General features: G+C 43.5%; 1 long non-coding RNA gene across 2 annotated transcripts in view; it reads right to left on the reverse strand.

The window, feature by feature from the left end:
- Positions 1 to 13722, reverse strand: part of LOC131504391 (uncharacterized) — a 34691-nt gene extending 20969 nt beyond the window's left edge. For both annotated transcript variants that reach the window (XR_009257959.1, XR_009257958.1), the window contains exons 1-4: positions 13588 to 13722; positions 13176 to 13301; positions 8036 to 8176; positions 7431 to 7573 (exon numbers count right to left, since the gene is read on the reverse strand). This is a non-coding gene — a long non-coding RNA (uncharacterized LOC131504391). The remainder of the gene's footprint in view (positions 1 to 7430; positions 7574 to 8035; positions 8177 to 13175; positions 13302 to 13587) is intronic.
- Between the last annotated feature and the right edge of the window lie 2095 nt (positions 13723 to 15817).

Consider the following 15817-nt stretch of genomic DNA (forward strand, 5'->3'; position numbering starts at 1 on the left):
TAAATGCAGGAGCAGAGATGAGAATCCAGCTGTCTTCAATTAATCCAGAAACTTGCAAAAATGTGAAATACTGTCATTCTCACTAGTTTGTTTTGGAAGCTAGCTGGTTTTCATAAAAATGTTATTTATATTAACATGCAATGGTTATATTGTTATTTTAAAATGAATTAATATATGCACATTTTTTAAATGTCTCAGTTTTAATGTCTAATCTGGAAATATTGCCAGATATAATCCACATAAACAAAAGCTCTTTGGGATCATCAATAATTTTTAAGAGTTTAAAGGGGTCCTGAGACCCAAATAGTTGAGAACTGCTGGACTAGATTATTTTGCAGTAACAAAATTGTCTTGAATCTCTGGCCACACAGAACAAATGTTTATGTCTGTCTCATGCACAATCGGGCAACTCTCCAAAGACAGCTGTCTTCCATGTGCTGACTCAGCACCCAGGTTACTCCATCTTGTGGTTCTGCTGTCTCAACATATGGCCTCCACCATTGCTGTTCTGGAAAAGAAAGCTGGAAAATGGCACATCAGCTCCTAACTCTTCTGTTCTGTGTCACGTCCACTCACAGAACTGGTCGCAGGGCCCCACCCAACTGCGAGAGGGCTAGAAGATGTGAGAAAGTTTGTGAATATTTGGTGAGCAGCAAATGGCTCCAGGTACCACAGACAAAGAATGTGTGGTGAGAAACTGAAGCTCCTTTGGGAGAAATGATAGGGCGCAAGTAGAGAGATGAAGCACAATGCAAGAAAGGGCAGGGGAGACCTGTAGGGCGCAGACAGTGTAGGCTGGCTTCATAAGCCACGGTGAAGGCTGTGGTCTTTCTTAGAGCAATGGAAGACATTGGATGGTGACAACAATCTCAGCTGTAGCTGTTGAAGGCCCACTGTAGCTATGGAAGGAGGTCAATGAAGGGGCACAGGAATGGAAGCCACTAGGCTGTGCTGACAGATGGCATCTTTGGGGAAAAACAAAAGCCTGGATTTGTGGCACTTGTTGATTTATGGTGTGTAAATACTCCTGCCATGGCCAACTTCAAACTCACCAATTTGATGCTACTGAATGCAGACTCAGGCAGAGACATGCATGATCAACTCCAGAAAAAAAGATGATGGTAGTCTAAACTTTCGTGTCCTTTGAACACACAGCTGGAGCTGACCCAGTGTTCTGTGTATGCCCGTGGCTGAAACTCCCTGCCCCACCACAAACATCACCACCACCACCAAATATCACCAAGATTTTCCAAACATTGCTATGACATATGAGGGTGAGGCTATCTCCCTATCTCCCTAGCATTCATGCACAGTCTTACCTCCAGGACAAAAGTATGGGCCTACATCCTTTAAGAGTAAGCAAAGAGGGGCACCTGTGTGACTTAGTTAAGCATGTGACTCTTGATTTCAGCTCAGGTCATGATTTCACCGTTTTAAATTGGGCCCCAGGTCAGGCTTGGTGCTGAGTGGGGACCCTGCCTGGGATTTTCTCTCTGTCTAAATAAATAAATAAACATTAAAAAAAAAAAAAACTAAAACAAAACAAAAAGAGAATCAACAAAGAAATATCTCCTCCCCCTTTAGCTCATCTTCCCAGACCCATGTTTGCAAACACCCTCAGATATTCTGGTAACACTTCTCCCCAACTGTTCCAAGGAGGAGGCAGCCAGAAAGCTTCCAGAAAGGCCATACTTGGGTTTTCAACCTCTCCTGATTTACATGAAAAGATCCACAAGAGTGAAAATAATTACAGTCTACAGCTATAGGTTGCAAATAAAAGTATAAAAAAAAACTTGCAAGTTTGTGAATGAGATGAAAATCTTGGTTTTTGCTGGCTGGTTTAGAATGTAACCAGGTGACTATCTAACAAGGACAAGGGATAGAGTGAGGGTCCCTATCCCAAGGTTCTCTTACTGAGTTACAGTTACCTGAGGCTTAAAGTAGCAGCCAGATATGCCCTTCATCTAACCCAACCTTGGGTTTAGTTAGTTCACCCAGGCTCTTTTTCCTTCTCCCTTCCCCATGCCTGTTTTCAGAGCGAAATAACAGCTTGTGTGAACTTGAAGAGGTGCCTGGGGTGCTGCTATTTAAATAGCTCTGCCTCTAAACACAACAGGTGTCCCTCACAATCTAGATCCCAAAGTTTAACTGTTTGTTTTGTTTTGTTTTCTCCAGAGGGCCATATGGATTTTTTATTTGAAGAGCTTGCCTGGCTCAAATAATAATCTCCACCTCTCACCCTCTTCTGGCCTTCCTTTCTCCCTCCCTTCCTTCCTTCCTCCCTCCCTCTCTCCCTCCTTCTCACTTTCTTTTTCCTCTTTTCTTTTCTCTTCATATAAAGCCACAGACTGAAGTCTTCCTCAGCAGCCTCATCCATCCCTTCTGATGGTTCTAGAAGTTACTGGCCCTTAAGCAGAGTGACACTACTGTCCTGGCTCTGAGCTCCCCTCTTCCTATTTCTACCTGATGGACAAACCTCCCAACCCAAGCTAGAAACTTCAACAGATTCAGTCATAATATCTGCACCCTCATTAAAGGTCTTATATAATCTAAGTCACTAGACACTGGAGGATTCAAAGGAGGGCTACGAAGGTTGATGTGGTAGGCAGATGGGGAAGAAAATGTCACCAAAACCTGGATACCACCAAATGCTAACATTCTCTCTTGAGACAAATGACAGGTATGAGAGAATGAAGCATGGACATACAATTTTGTTTTAGAAATTTCCATTTTTATTCCTAAATTAACTGAAACCACTAACTAAATAGAAGACCTGAATGCAAAAGAGGGCACACCTTTTTATTTCACTGGAGTTGTTTAATCAAAATACTTCTGCCTATGTAGGTACAAGTCCCAAGTAACTAGATTAAGAGACTGACTTCTTAGATAGCTAAGTAAAAACATTTTTTAAGTTTATTTATTTTGAGATAGATAGAGAGAGAGAGAGAGAGAGAGAGAGAGAGAATATGAGTGGGGGAGGGGCAGAGGCAGGAGAAAGAGAATCACAAGCAGCCTCCGCACTGTCAGTGCAGAGCCCAACGGTAGGACTCGAACCCATGTACTCATCACGTGAGCCGAAACCAAGAGTTGGACAGTTAACTGACTGAACCACCCAGGCACCCCAGTAAAAACATTTTTTAAAAAAATGATCTCTCATCACCATCATTTGACGAAATAAAGGACATTTTAACATTCAATATTTCAATGAATTGAACATGATGGAAACCCTCTACATTGTCCTTTTTCACCCAACAAAGGACTGGTGAAAAATGACAGCCCACGTAATAACATTTGAGAAGCCAAATCTCAGTGCATCCCACACCATCCAAGAGAAAGAGACTATATTTGGTAGTGATTCCCTTCAGACTTACAGAGAAGTGAAATCTCAGAGGGGTTAAACAACTTGTCCAAAGTCACACAGCTAACAATGTCAGAACTAAAATTCAATCCCAAGATGCAACTCTTTGTATTAAGCCAAGGATAACATTTTCCAGCCCCAATATTGAATAAAGTTTACTAGATATATTCTTCCTGCTATATCATTCTCTGGATATCCTATTATGTTTTTGATTTCACAAGCAAGCCTACTACCAGGTAAAGAGATTCTGGAATAGAATAAGTCCCCCTTGTAAATTATTAGCTTCCTTGATTACAAATCAACCTCAGCAGAGTTTGGTTATCATAAGTCTATTTCCTGAGGCCTCTGAGGCACTATTGGGGAAATGAAGAATAGGTTGTGGGGTTTTTAGACTTGAAAAACCTGATTTTCCAGCCCTAGAACTCAGAGACAATGAACATGCAGACAAGCACTAACAGGGCTGTGGGGAACTGCTCTGGCCAGGCTGGGACCAAGTGGGATGGATCCTCCACCTGCCAGCCAGATGGGTCTCCAGCCAGGTGACACGTGTACTGACCGTGTGACCTTGGGCATGTCACTGGGCCACAGCTTTTCCTCTATGAGTGGCAGAGATCTAGATAAAATCATCTTGAGGGCTTCTTCCAGGCTGACTAAAACAGCAGTAACCAATGTCATTCACAGGACATTTTCTGCTGCCAACCATAGAGGTCAGGCATTTCTCCCCTTTAAGCTACATACAAGCTGGCATTGAACAAGACTTCTTTCTTCATTGTTTTTCCAGTATCATCTACTTTCACCAGCCTCCAGGGAGACGAATACTGGGCCAGCCCAAGCTGTTTCCCTCTGAGGAGTTCTCATGCAGGGCTGAGCTGTAACTCACGTAGCCCAGTAGCACATTTAGGTTTAGGTTTAGGTTTATGTGTATTGCTTGATTGCCTCCATTCATTTAAAAGTGTGACCTCAGTCCACACCCCCAAAATGTCCCCAGAGGGGACATGTCTCACACCCAAGTGGTCAGCTACTATTACCAGGCTGCCTCAGCCTTCTTCCTCCTCTTGTGTCCCACAGAGGTGACTCCCAGCCAATCAGAAAAGTGCCAATGGGAGTGGACTCTGGATGTTCCCAAAGCTCCCAGTGCCAGTGACAGATTGGGTGGACTTTACTGCAGTGAGGAGGAGGAAGGGACCCCCCCACCCCACGCAGTGGGGCTGGGCTCCAGGGTCTCACTCAGTGTCCCTCCCGTAGTTACATCACCTTGGTCTCTAACTTCCTGTTTCCAGAGGGAGCCAGGAGGGGCAGATGCCATTCATTCCATGGCCTCCATCCTCTTCTTCCTCTCTGTCCCTTCCCCTGTGGAGACTCCCCCACCTCGTGTGTGTGTGTGTGTGTGTGTGTGTGTGTGTGTATTGGGGGGTGGGACAGGCCGAGGTTATCCCTCACACATATACCCCTAGTGTTGGAGAGTGAGTAATTCTTGGGAAGGGAACTACGCTAATTGAAGGATAGGGGAGAGAAAAACCAGTTTTCACTATATCCCCTTTTGTATGGTTTGAATGTTATACCAAGAGCATGAAATGCCTTTTCAATAAAGTAAGTTTTTTTTTAAAGAATGATTTTTTAAATAATCCCACAGGGTCCTGAATCTTTTTTCTTTCTTTTTTAAAATTTATTTATTTTGAGAAAGAGAGTCTGAGAGACAAAGGCAGAGGCAGAGAGAGAGAGAGAGAGGGAGCGAGAGAATCCTAAACAGGCTATATGGTGTCAGCACAGAACCCAACTCGGGGCTCAACCCCACCACTGTGACATCATGACTCGAGCCAAACTGAGGAGTCAGATGCCTAACCGAAGGAGCCACCCAGATGTCCCACAAACATGCGTATTTTTAACATTACTTTTCCTCTAGTTTCTTTCTCTCTGTGGAGAAATTCCCTATGGGGAACTCCCTGCTGTCTAGCCTTTTTAACTGTTCTCTAAATCAACTAATGCACTCCTTTTTGTCTGCCCATCACAACTCTCTCATGTGAAGAAATCAACTGGAATGGCAAAAAAGGGAGGACTCAAAACTTCTCTGGAGTGGGAAGATGCTGTAAAGTGTCACCAGTCTTTCCTTCCACCCATTCAAGCATCCATCCATCCATCCATCCATCCATCGAGATTGCTAGGTCTTGGATTGCAGAGTTGATCACAGATGTGGTCCTTCCCCTCAGGGAGCTTCCAGTCAGATGTGAGGAAGGCGTGAACTCAAGCCTGTATTGGCCTAAAATTTCTTTGCATTCCCAAACCAAAAGGCTTATAAGAAACCTGCGTTTGTGCTCACCAAGTGCCCCTAAGATTGGGCTAAATGTACCTAGAAAAGGAGCAGCCTCTTTAATGCCATACATTTAAGAATCCACATTAAACTCTGGTAAACTATGCAATTCCCCCCAGAGTCTATATAACATACAGTAATTTGTTGGTTTTTCAGGCTTTGTGGGCCTAAATGAAAGTACCAAAGAATAGGTTACAACTTTTCAGGCTTCCTTTACTCTCAGGCAAATGCTCACCCTGAAGGGATACTTGAGATTGAATGTGGCCAAGCAAGTGAAATGGTTTGGAAATAGCAAATGGCCATCTGAATGCAGGGCATTATTGTCACTATGGCAGCTGCTGCTGACGGTGGGAAGGAGCCCAGAGTTTCTTGAGGCTTTAGTGTGGGTTTGTATGACTGGAACTAAATGAAGTTACATCCCATCCATCAATCAATAGTGACAGAGTAGCCCATAACTGCCAGGTGCTGGGACGCAGCCCTGAACAAGACAGACAAGGCTCTCCAGCCAGAAAGAAGTGGAGCTTTAAGTAATTGCTCAGGGCATGCTGACAGAGCAGAAGGCCTGGGCCAGTGCTGCCCAAACTTGCTCAGAGTGGGCTTGGATATGGTCTTCCTGTGTCTATGACTGTGCTCCCCTATTTGTTCACAAAGTTGGTCAGAAAGGCAGCATGATGGCAATAGGGACACGGGGAGTCAGGAAATATGGAGTCCAGTCACAGTATTTGAGGACACATTGCACTTGTTTCTATGCCAGACTTCTCAGTCGTTAAAGAAAGGATTTTGAAAAAAGCAGAAAGGATGGCTAAGGACAATCTGGTTCCAACAAAAACTGTGATTCAGGAGTCAGGGAACAGACAGTGGCACCACTCTGAGAGTGCTTACCCAGCTCTTGCACACACATGCATGCACACACACACACACACACACACCATTGCCCCCAAAGTGAGGACGTTGAGATCACTTGCTTCCACTCATAGCTTCCCTCCCAGGACTGGATGCCAGCTAGGGCTCTCCTTTGCCCTCAAAATCCAGGTGAAATTGTACAGTGTCTGCCTTATACACGTCCCCAATTCCCATGACCTGTGGAAGTCAAAAGCCCTCTTGAATATTTCTGAGAACTCAGGGGAGCAGTGGGGTGATGTTCCATTTGCCAGCGCTCTGGCTCCTGAACTCCAAGGTACTGAGTAGGGGACTTTCCCCATTTTCCACGTTTGTCTTTATCAGTGCAGACACCACATCCTAACACACGTGCCTCTGAGTGACTCCCTCACCTGCACCCCAGCGTAAGGGATTGTTCATATTCATTTTCCTGCTCTTAGCACCAGCCTACACCTGGAATCTAGTAAGTGTTCAACATTATTTGATGAATAAATAAAAGGGAGGAAGGAATGGTGTGAGAGGTGTCACTGATGTTACTTTGAATGGCAGGTCAAGGCCAACCCTGGAGAAAACTGTGTTAAAGTCAATAAAAGTTGTTTCTCATCCAGAGTCATTCCTGTCCTGCCTGCTTCTGATGCCCTTCTGGGTCCTGGTCCAATTCCAGTCTAACCACAAGCTGCTGAGATGCTAACTGACAATGAAAGTTCATAAAAGTTCAACACATTTGCTCCCTGACCCAGCCTGTTTGCATTGAGTGGCTTCCTCTGTCTCTGCCCTACCCTCCAACTGGGTCAAATAATACCACTGTAGAGTCATCCTCGCTCGGACGAACCCATACCTAGCCAGACGCAGAACAGAACTGACTTCACAGTTCTGCACCCTTACCCTTTATGCAGAACTTGCTTCCAGAAATGATCAGTCTGCAGCACTTTTGTTTGTTTCTCCAGCTTAGCCTCTAGATTGTGAGCATTTTTGTGATTCCTTCCCCAATTCCAGAGCCTCGCTCAGTGCTGGAAACATAGGAAGACCTAGTAAATGTTTGCAAAACGAACAAAGAAAGAAAAATAAAAAGAGTAAGGGGGCAGCCATTTTGAGAGTCAATGAAGAAAAATAGCAGAACTGCTTATAGCAAACAAAAGGTGGGGGGTGTAAAAAATTTGACAGAGAGAAAGATGGAAAGTTCATTCAGCATTATTGGACAGATAAGTCATTTGGCAGAGCATGCTGAGGGAGGCCTGGGTTTTCTAAACCCCAGCTCAATGTTGTTTTCATACTGGCTTTGTCATCTCTGTCACATTATTTTTGTTTGTGTTTTGCAGCCTTTTGGGGATTACAACATCAATTCGCTGTCTGCTGGGTTTCACAATCCCCCTTCCCATCAAGCACATACCATGAGGCACATACAATAATTGCTTTTTATATATCCAAGAATTTAAATTATATTTTGCTTTGCAAACTTCATGATACCCCTTTGAGATAACTGGAAATACCTGGTGATGTTGTGAAACCAGGCCTAAGAATGGCCATTTCCCAATGTGCTCAGCAGGGCTCCCATGGTTAAGAAAGAGCACACAGTTTCAAGCTCACAGCCTTCTTCTTTACTTAGAATTCGTGTTCAGCTCAGTTTAAACCTAGGGACAAGTGGCAGGATAATCCAGATTATTGATGAGTCAAAAATGTATGCAGAAGTGAGTACTTTCCTTCAAAATAGTCTATTAATTTAGTCAAAGAGTTTTGACTTGAATTAGCAAACTAACTGTTTCTATTCTACACTTGGCTGTGTAGCACCACAAACTGTAACTACTATAACCACTAGTCAATTCCGGCTACTGAGCCCCTGAAGTATGTCTAGGCTGAATTTTGAAGGCTTAGTTACAAAACAAAAAAAAACAAAAAAACCCTCGATAATTTTAACATTGATCACATATTAAAACAATAACATTTTAGGAGTGCTTGGGTGGCTCAGTTGGTTAAGTGTCCGACTTCGGCTCAGGATCTCACTGTTTGTGAGCTTAAGTTCTGCATCAGGCTTTGTGCTGACAGCTCAGAGCCTGCTTCAGATTCTGTACCTCCCTCTCTCTCTGCCCTTCCCCTGCTTACACTCTGTCTCTCTCTCAAAAATAAACATTCAAAAATTTTTAAATAATATTTTAATATGTTGGTTTAATATATTACTAAAATTAATGTTAACTGTTCCTTTTTACTTTTTTTAAACATGGTTAATGGAAAATTTTATATTACATACGTGATCTGTATTATATTTCTATTGGACAGCACTGGTAGAGACAATGTCTAGATGCACTCAGTAAATATTGTAGCAAAAAAAACCCCATGAAGATTGGATCACCAACAGAGTGAGGGGAGAATTCCTTACAGGGGAAAATAGTTCATTTTAGACAAAACCAAAACTTTGCTTGAATTATTAGTTCCATCATAATTTCCATTTCACAGTGCAATCCATTAATGAGCTAATGCCCAGAGGTTATAACGAATGGAAATTCTTTCTTTTATTTTTTTAAAAGATTTTATTTTTAAGTAATCTCTTCACCCAACATGGGACTCGAACTCACAACCCTGAGATTAAGAGTTGCCCACTCCACGGAGCCAGCCAGGCGCCCCAAAACTATTTCTGTATTACAGAATTAATGGGCCCAGTAAATACATCAAGTTGCCATTTCCTCCTTAATGAAACCCTGAGCCTAAATCTTTACATTGTCATGATTACTTTATGTGTTTTCCTACATCATCTCTGGACAGTGAGCTCTTTGAGGACAGAGACCCTATGTAGGTCATCTGTTAGAACGACCAACCATCCTGGTTTGCCCAGGACTGAAGGTTTTTCTGGGGCTTAGGACTTTCAGTTATAAAACCAAGACAGTCCCAAAAAACTTGGATTGGGTTGGCCACTCTACATGGAAAATATCCCCCAAGCCCTTCAATATTCCTTGTGCTTGATATAAAATAAGTGCTCAATAAATGCTTTTAGTTGAACTTGTACTAAAAACTGTGAACTTGTACTAATGTTTTCTCGGTTGTGTATAGACACCCCTGATAGAACTGAAGTACCTTCTAAACCAAAGAAAGACTAGTATGAGATGTTTTTTTTAAACATGGTTGACCAGAGGTTTCATAATCAGGGTGTCTTCCCAGGCATTAGCACTGCAAGAACAATCTTTTGTCCCTGTCAGGGGAACTTAGGGGGCCATCGCCATCGCCAAAGCCCCTACTCAGGTAGGGGAGACAGCTAGTTTCTTGAGCTCAACGAGTTCCAATGTACATTGTTAAACAAATGCAGCACAGTTGTGTGTTTGGGACAGGGAGGAACAAGGAAGATACAGGAAAGGCTGAGGACTTAAGGGAAGAAAGAACAATTCCCTGATCTGTTACTGGCTTCATCCAGGAAAAGTATTAGTATATGGTACCAGGATTCTGGGACCCCAGCTCAGAAACTTTTCCACAACAGACACAATCTCACAGTATGATTAAGAGCCTGGGTTCCAGAATCAGAGTCCTAGGTTAAAACCTGGCTCTGTATTTGCTAATTTTCTCTGGGCTTCAGTTCCTTATCTGTAAGTGGTAACAAGAATACTTAACTCATAGGCTTATTGTAAAGAGTAAATGAGCTGATGGATATAAAGTGCTTTGTGCAGTTCCTGGCACATAGGAAGTACTGGATGTGACTGCCAGCCATAATTATCCTGTCACTCAAGGTCAACGGAGAAAGTTGGTACAAAGAAAGAGCATGGACTTTGGAGCCAGACGTAGAAATATTTCAGTTCAGATCCATACAAATGTGGTCCCTTTGTGCTTTACTTTATATATTTGTAAGGTAGAATTCCACCTTGTAGGATTGTTATGAAATGGGACGTAATATGTAAGGTACCCAGCTCATGGTGATCAATGAAGATGATTGATATTGATCAATGAAGATAATTGGTAAGATTCTTTCTCTCTTTTTTAATGTTTTATTTATTTTTGAGAGAGAGAGAGAGAATGTGAGTAGGGGAGGGGCAGAGAGAGAGGGGGACAGAAGATCTGAAGCAGGCTCTGCATGACAGCAGAGAGCCTGATGCAGAGTTCAAACTCCTGAACTGTGAGATCATGACCTGAGCTGAAGTCAGATGCTTAACCAACTGAGCCACCCAGGTGCCCCTTTGGTAAGATCCTTTCTGTATTCAACTCATCTTCTCCAATCTGAGTCTGAGAGACCCATTGGATTTTCTGTCTTCCAGTGTACCCCCCACACGCCCAACTCCCATGTCTAGGCTTTTCTATCCCGGTTCTAGAAACTGATCCTAAAATGCTAAAAGCCTGCCTAGCACTCAAGATCCAGCTAGAACCCACCTTCTCAAATGTCCTTTCCTCTCACCAAGCAGAGAAGGTAGCCTCAGCCAACTGTCCCCACATTTAATCTATTCCAATGAGTCAAGCTGTATTGCCCTTAAAGTCAGCATTCCACAGTTCTTAGAAAGTGGCAACGTCGAGAAAAGTAATGGCAATACAGTGAGTTATACATTTTACAATGTACAAACGAAAGAAGGGAGGTAAAGGAGATGAAGAAGGAGAGATGTTAAGAGGGACTGGTCAGAATCTGCAGTCTCCATGTGGCCACTTTCTGCTGAATAGGGGCCCCAATGGCCCTGGCTAGGTGCTATCTAGGCACCCACATGAAACAAGCTACAGTTAAGTATATGTTCATTTGTTAGAATCAATGAGTGATCATCTGTATCTACCTCCAAGTTGTGACAGGTAAGATTGGCTCCAGTTTTTTTTTTTTTTTATTTCTTTTGTTTCTATAATTAAAAAAAAAAAAACTTGGTGGGGGGGCACCTGGGTGGCTTAGTCAGTTAAGCATCTGACTTAGGCTCAGGTCTTGATCTCACAGTTCATGAGTTCGAACCCCACACCTGGCTCCTCACTGACAGTGAGGAGCCTGCTTGGGATTCTCTCTCTCCCTCTCTTTCTGCCCCTCCCCTGCATGCTCCTCTCATTCTCTCTCTCTCTCAAAAATAAATAAACTTTAAAAAAAATTTTAAGTAATCTCTACACCCAACATGGGTCTCAAACTCACCACCCTGAGAGCCAGTCAGGCACTCCTCCAATGGTTTTTAAAGCAATGATTTTCAAACTGCAGTGTGCATCAGAAAGGCCCGAAAAGCTAGGGAAACTCTGGAGTGCTGGGCCCACCCCCAAGGACTCTGGGTCAGTCCATCTGGGGCATGTGCATTTTAAACCAGCCTTCTGGGAATCACTGGTGCTGATGGTCCTTTGGCTGGTGGCCAGCCAGATACTGACCATTCTGTTCTATCTTATCCAAAGGCTCACACACCCCAAGCCTCTTTCCCAGACTCTCTCCTGATATTGCATTTGCTTTCACATATAAGCAACTCTCAGGCGTCCATAACACCTTTTCTCTTGGAACCTTAGAATAATGAAAAGTCCCTAATGGTCCTAGATGGGTAAGTTCCCCCGAATCAAAGTGAGGTCAGGTCGGGCAATCTGTTTAAAATTCACAAGTCTTGTGAGTGTCTCTAGGTCCTGACAAAACAGCAGTCCCTCTACCCCCTCCCCAATCACTGCCTCTAATCCACCTGCAGTGAAAGCAAAAGCTTTTCCTCTGTCCCACGGATGCTGTGCGAGAAGCATGTTCTGTTTCTTACAGCAGGTGCTTACTGGTTTGTTCATGATCTGCTGTCTGAATTCAGTACCCCAGGTCTCCAGATGTCACAGGAAAGAAAATGTGACTAGGAGAAGCAACCTCTGGTCGATTTAGAAAAAGCAGAGAGAAAAGCAACTGTGGAGACTGGCTCTTTGGTTTTATCAAAATCACTAATTTCACAGACTTCACCTTCAGCCTCTGCATGTAACATTTATCCATTTTCTTGTTTTAGTCACCACTTAGTGTTGCTGTCAGTGTTATGGTCATCTTTTTGCAAAACTTCTTACCAATATTCATGCAAAAGAAAGGTAAAATGAAGTTTCCTGAGCCCCCCTCAGGCAGCCTGCATCCAGATGTTTATCCAGAATCATAAAGACTTTTGAAAGGACTTTACAAGTGTAAAAAGCTCTCAAACAGACTGATTGACAAAATACCAACTTCCGTCTAACCTCACTCCTCAAAAACTTGTGTTTCTGGAGGAGTGATTTTAGAGGCCTAGGAACAAAGCCTAGATTTGGTAAGTTTAGGAAGGATAAGTGAAGCAAAGAATTTCTTTGCTTTACACACAGAATAACTGAAAAAGGAGGCAAGTGAGTGAGTGAGGAGTGTGGGGGAAGGGTGTTCATTCCCGTGTTGAAAGAACAGAAAGGGAGCATATTTTGCTTTTTAATTTTTTTTTTTTTTTTTTTTTTTTTTTTTTGGTGCAAGGCAGATGGGCTGTGGATTGACACTAAATAAATCCTTGAATAAATGAATCTCTCAGCTCTGGGGAGGGAGTGGTGTGGAGGGAGTGGGGGATGGTAGGAAGTGGCATGTACATATGGAGCAGATAACTTTTTTAAGGAAAGAAGGATTAAAGCAAGAACCTCAGGGCATTTCAAAACTGTGGCATTTTATTCTTGCTTTATGTGGATTATTGGAGATTATCTGCTAAAAGCAAGAGCCCAGTCTAGTGTTACTGTTTGACTCACCCTTCGTTTCCTCTCATTTAAAATCTTCTGTCTCCTCCGTGATTTTCATTTGGTCAGAGACAGACGACTCTGGAGCGTAAAAGAAGTTTTCCTGATACATGAAAGGCTCCACACAACCAACCTTCTCTAAAGAACAGAAATGAGTATTCCTGTCAAATGCAACCTTATAAAATCAAAAAGACCAATTAGAAGCATTAAAAAGCAGATCCATACAAGACTCGGGCAGCCAACTGCAGGGGCCTATAAAGCTCAGAGCCGCTGAAGCTGGGTAGAGCCGGCTGGTGGCAGAAGCCGCGCCTCTATGGGCATGCGCCAGCTTTTCGCTGCACCACGTGATCTCTGCAGGTTCTCGGGGACTTGTGCTTATGAACCAGGCAAACGCTCGTGCTTTGCCTCGAATGTTTCAAATCACCTGAGAGAGAAGCTGTACTTCAAAGGGAAAAGTCTTTCCTTGGGCTTTGTGGATCCAGAAAGCAAGGATGTTCTAAAGTGAAGCCCAGTGGAGGCGGGGTTCAGCCTCCTTAAAGTTCAGCTGGGGGATTCTAGACACAAGGGATCATCTGGGAAGGCTAAAAAGTAGTCATCTAGTAGTCTCAGGAATTATGACCTCATAGGGCAATGGGCTTTGGGGCCAATTCCAAAGTGTGGATTCTAGTCCTGGTTCTGTTTCCTATTGATAGTCTGACCTGAGACAAAATAGTTAAATTCTTTAAGTCCCAGTATCTTTATTTGTGTGACAGGAATAACAACATTGTCCTCACAGGCTTGTTGTGAGTACTTATGACTTAGTACGCTGAGATCTCCTTCCTTCGATATTTAAATGCTCCAAACAAATGTTCAGTAAATATTACTTTCATTTTCCTGCTGCGTCTGCCCTCCTCCCACCTGCCCCCAAACTCCTTCCTTCAATCAAAACTGCTGCCGTGCCTACCTGCCTCGGAGATTTATTTCATAATGTCAGAAGGGGATGATTGGATGAAACCTGAAAACATTGATGAATTCCCGTAACAGACGCATGCATGGGTAAGGCCTATTGAGGGCAGCTATTCAGGGGTGACCATAATTTGCACCTGATATGAAGTATTTCACCACCAGAGAAACTGCCTCACAATTCTGGTCCAGGTCCAGCTGGAAACAAGAGAAGGTGGGTCCCCAGCAAGTCTGCAGGCAAAGGGTAGAGAACCAGCCCATCAAGAGAGAGCAGCAGATGAGGCAATGGGGAGGGGGTGGGCCCAGAGGAGACAGGGAAGTTGAATCAGGGAGAAATCGAGGCCAAGGGGTGAGCCAAGGGGGAGGACACGTTGACTTTACAAGCAGAGTGAAGTCAGGGGAGAGGAGAGACTCTAAAGGCCTCTCCAGGAATTCTGGTGCAGGGACTCGAGGGCAGTAATCCTGACAGAATGGTGATTTGAAGCTATGTCTACATAGCACTCTATAGTGACAAAGCCAATTCGTGTATTGAAACCCACAAAATGAGGCCACCCCACAGTGCCCTGTCCCAGGTCACAGATCTAAAACCTAAGTCAGCCTGCATTTACAGGAAACACCTCACTGCCAAGGAAACCTAACATACACCAGTCAGAGCACCAACTCTGATTTGGCTAGCTCACCTTACCCTACAAAACAGGACCTGCTAGCCTTATAAGGAAATTCTCATCTTCTAGCCAATCATGCTGTTTCTTGTTGCCTCTTCCACTGGCTCTTGCCCAAATATCCCTCTGCAAGAGGGCTCCACTGCTCGTGTGAGTGCTGTACTCCCCCAACCCACGGATTGTTTTCCCTTAAATGAAGGACGTCATATTCATTACTAAATTGTTTTTGTTTTGCCATTTGACAGAATAAAAGTAGGGGGTGGTGGATTAGACCTAACAGACCAGTAGGAGGGAGGTAGGGCTGGGGATGGGGCCTTGAGCACACAGAGAAACTTGGCCTAAGAATCTGTATTTTTTTTAAGCTTCCGCCAAGGATTCAATTTGGGAGCTCCTCCATTAGTGGTGTCATGTTTTGCATGACAGTGAGCCAGCACAACCATCTGCTAGATCGCAGTTCCTTCTCTCATTGTTATGTAAAGCTCATGTCTCAGCTCACAGAGGTTTCTTCCCGCAGGGACGTGAACAAGGCATTACAGGCACAATTCTTAAGGACCTATAAAAAAGGTTTCAGACTTAGAAAAAAAAAACTGGCTGTAAACTGTACAGCATCAAAATTAATAAATGTTTACATGCCTGCAAAATGTAACTTTTTCAAGTACCCAAATATAACGCCGTTTCTATTTTGTTATACATAAACGATAGTCAAGTATTCAAACTCTGTTCCTCAGTTTCTTCTATGTAATGGGTATATAATAATAGTACCTTTCTCAGAGGTATTTTTTAAGTCCTCAGTTGACATTGGGGGAATAAATGTGATGTGGAACGTGAAGCCCTACGGGGCCCTGGTGCATGATGTGCCAGCATGACTTCAGCAATGGTGGTGTTAATGGTAAGGAAGATGACGGTGAGACGGTGAGAGCACACTTTTTCCACACAATACATTTAAGAAATCTTGGTATACTAAGCATTGGTGGCGTCGATATTCTTCTGAAATACAGTGGTGCAGCAGGCCAAAGCCAAACCGTAGTTCTCTATAAATAGCCCCCCACC

This window comes from Neofelis nebulosa, chromosome 2 (assembly GCF_028018385.1).
Source record: "Neofelis nebulosa isolate mNeoNeb1 chromosome 2, mNeoNeb1.pri, whole genome shotgun sequence".
Taxonomy (NCBI): Eukaryota; Metazoa; Chordata; class Mammalia; order Carnivora; family Felidae; genus Neofelis; species Neofelis nebulosa.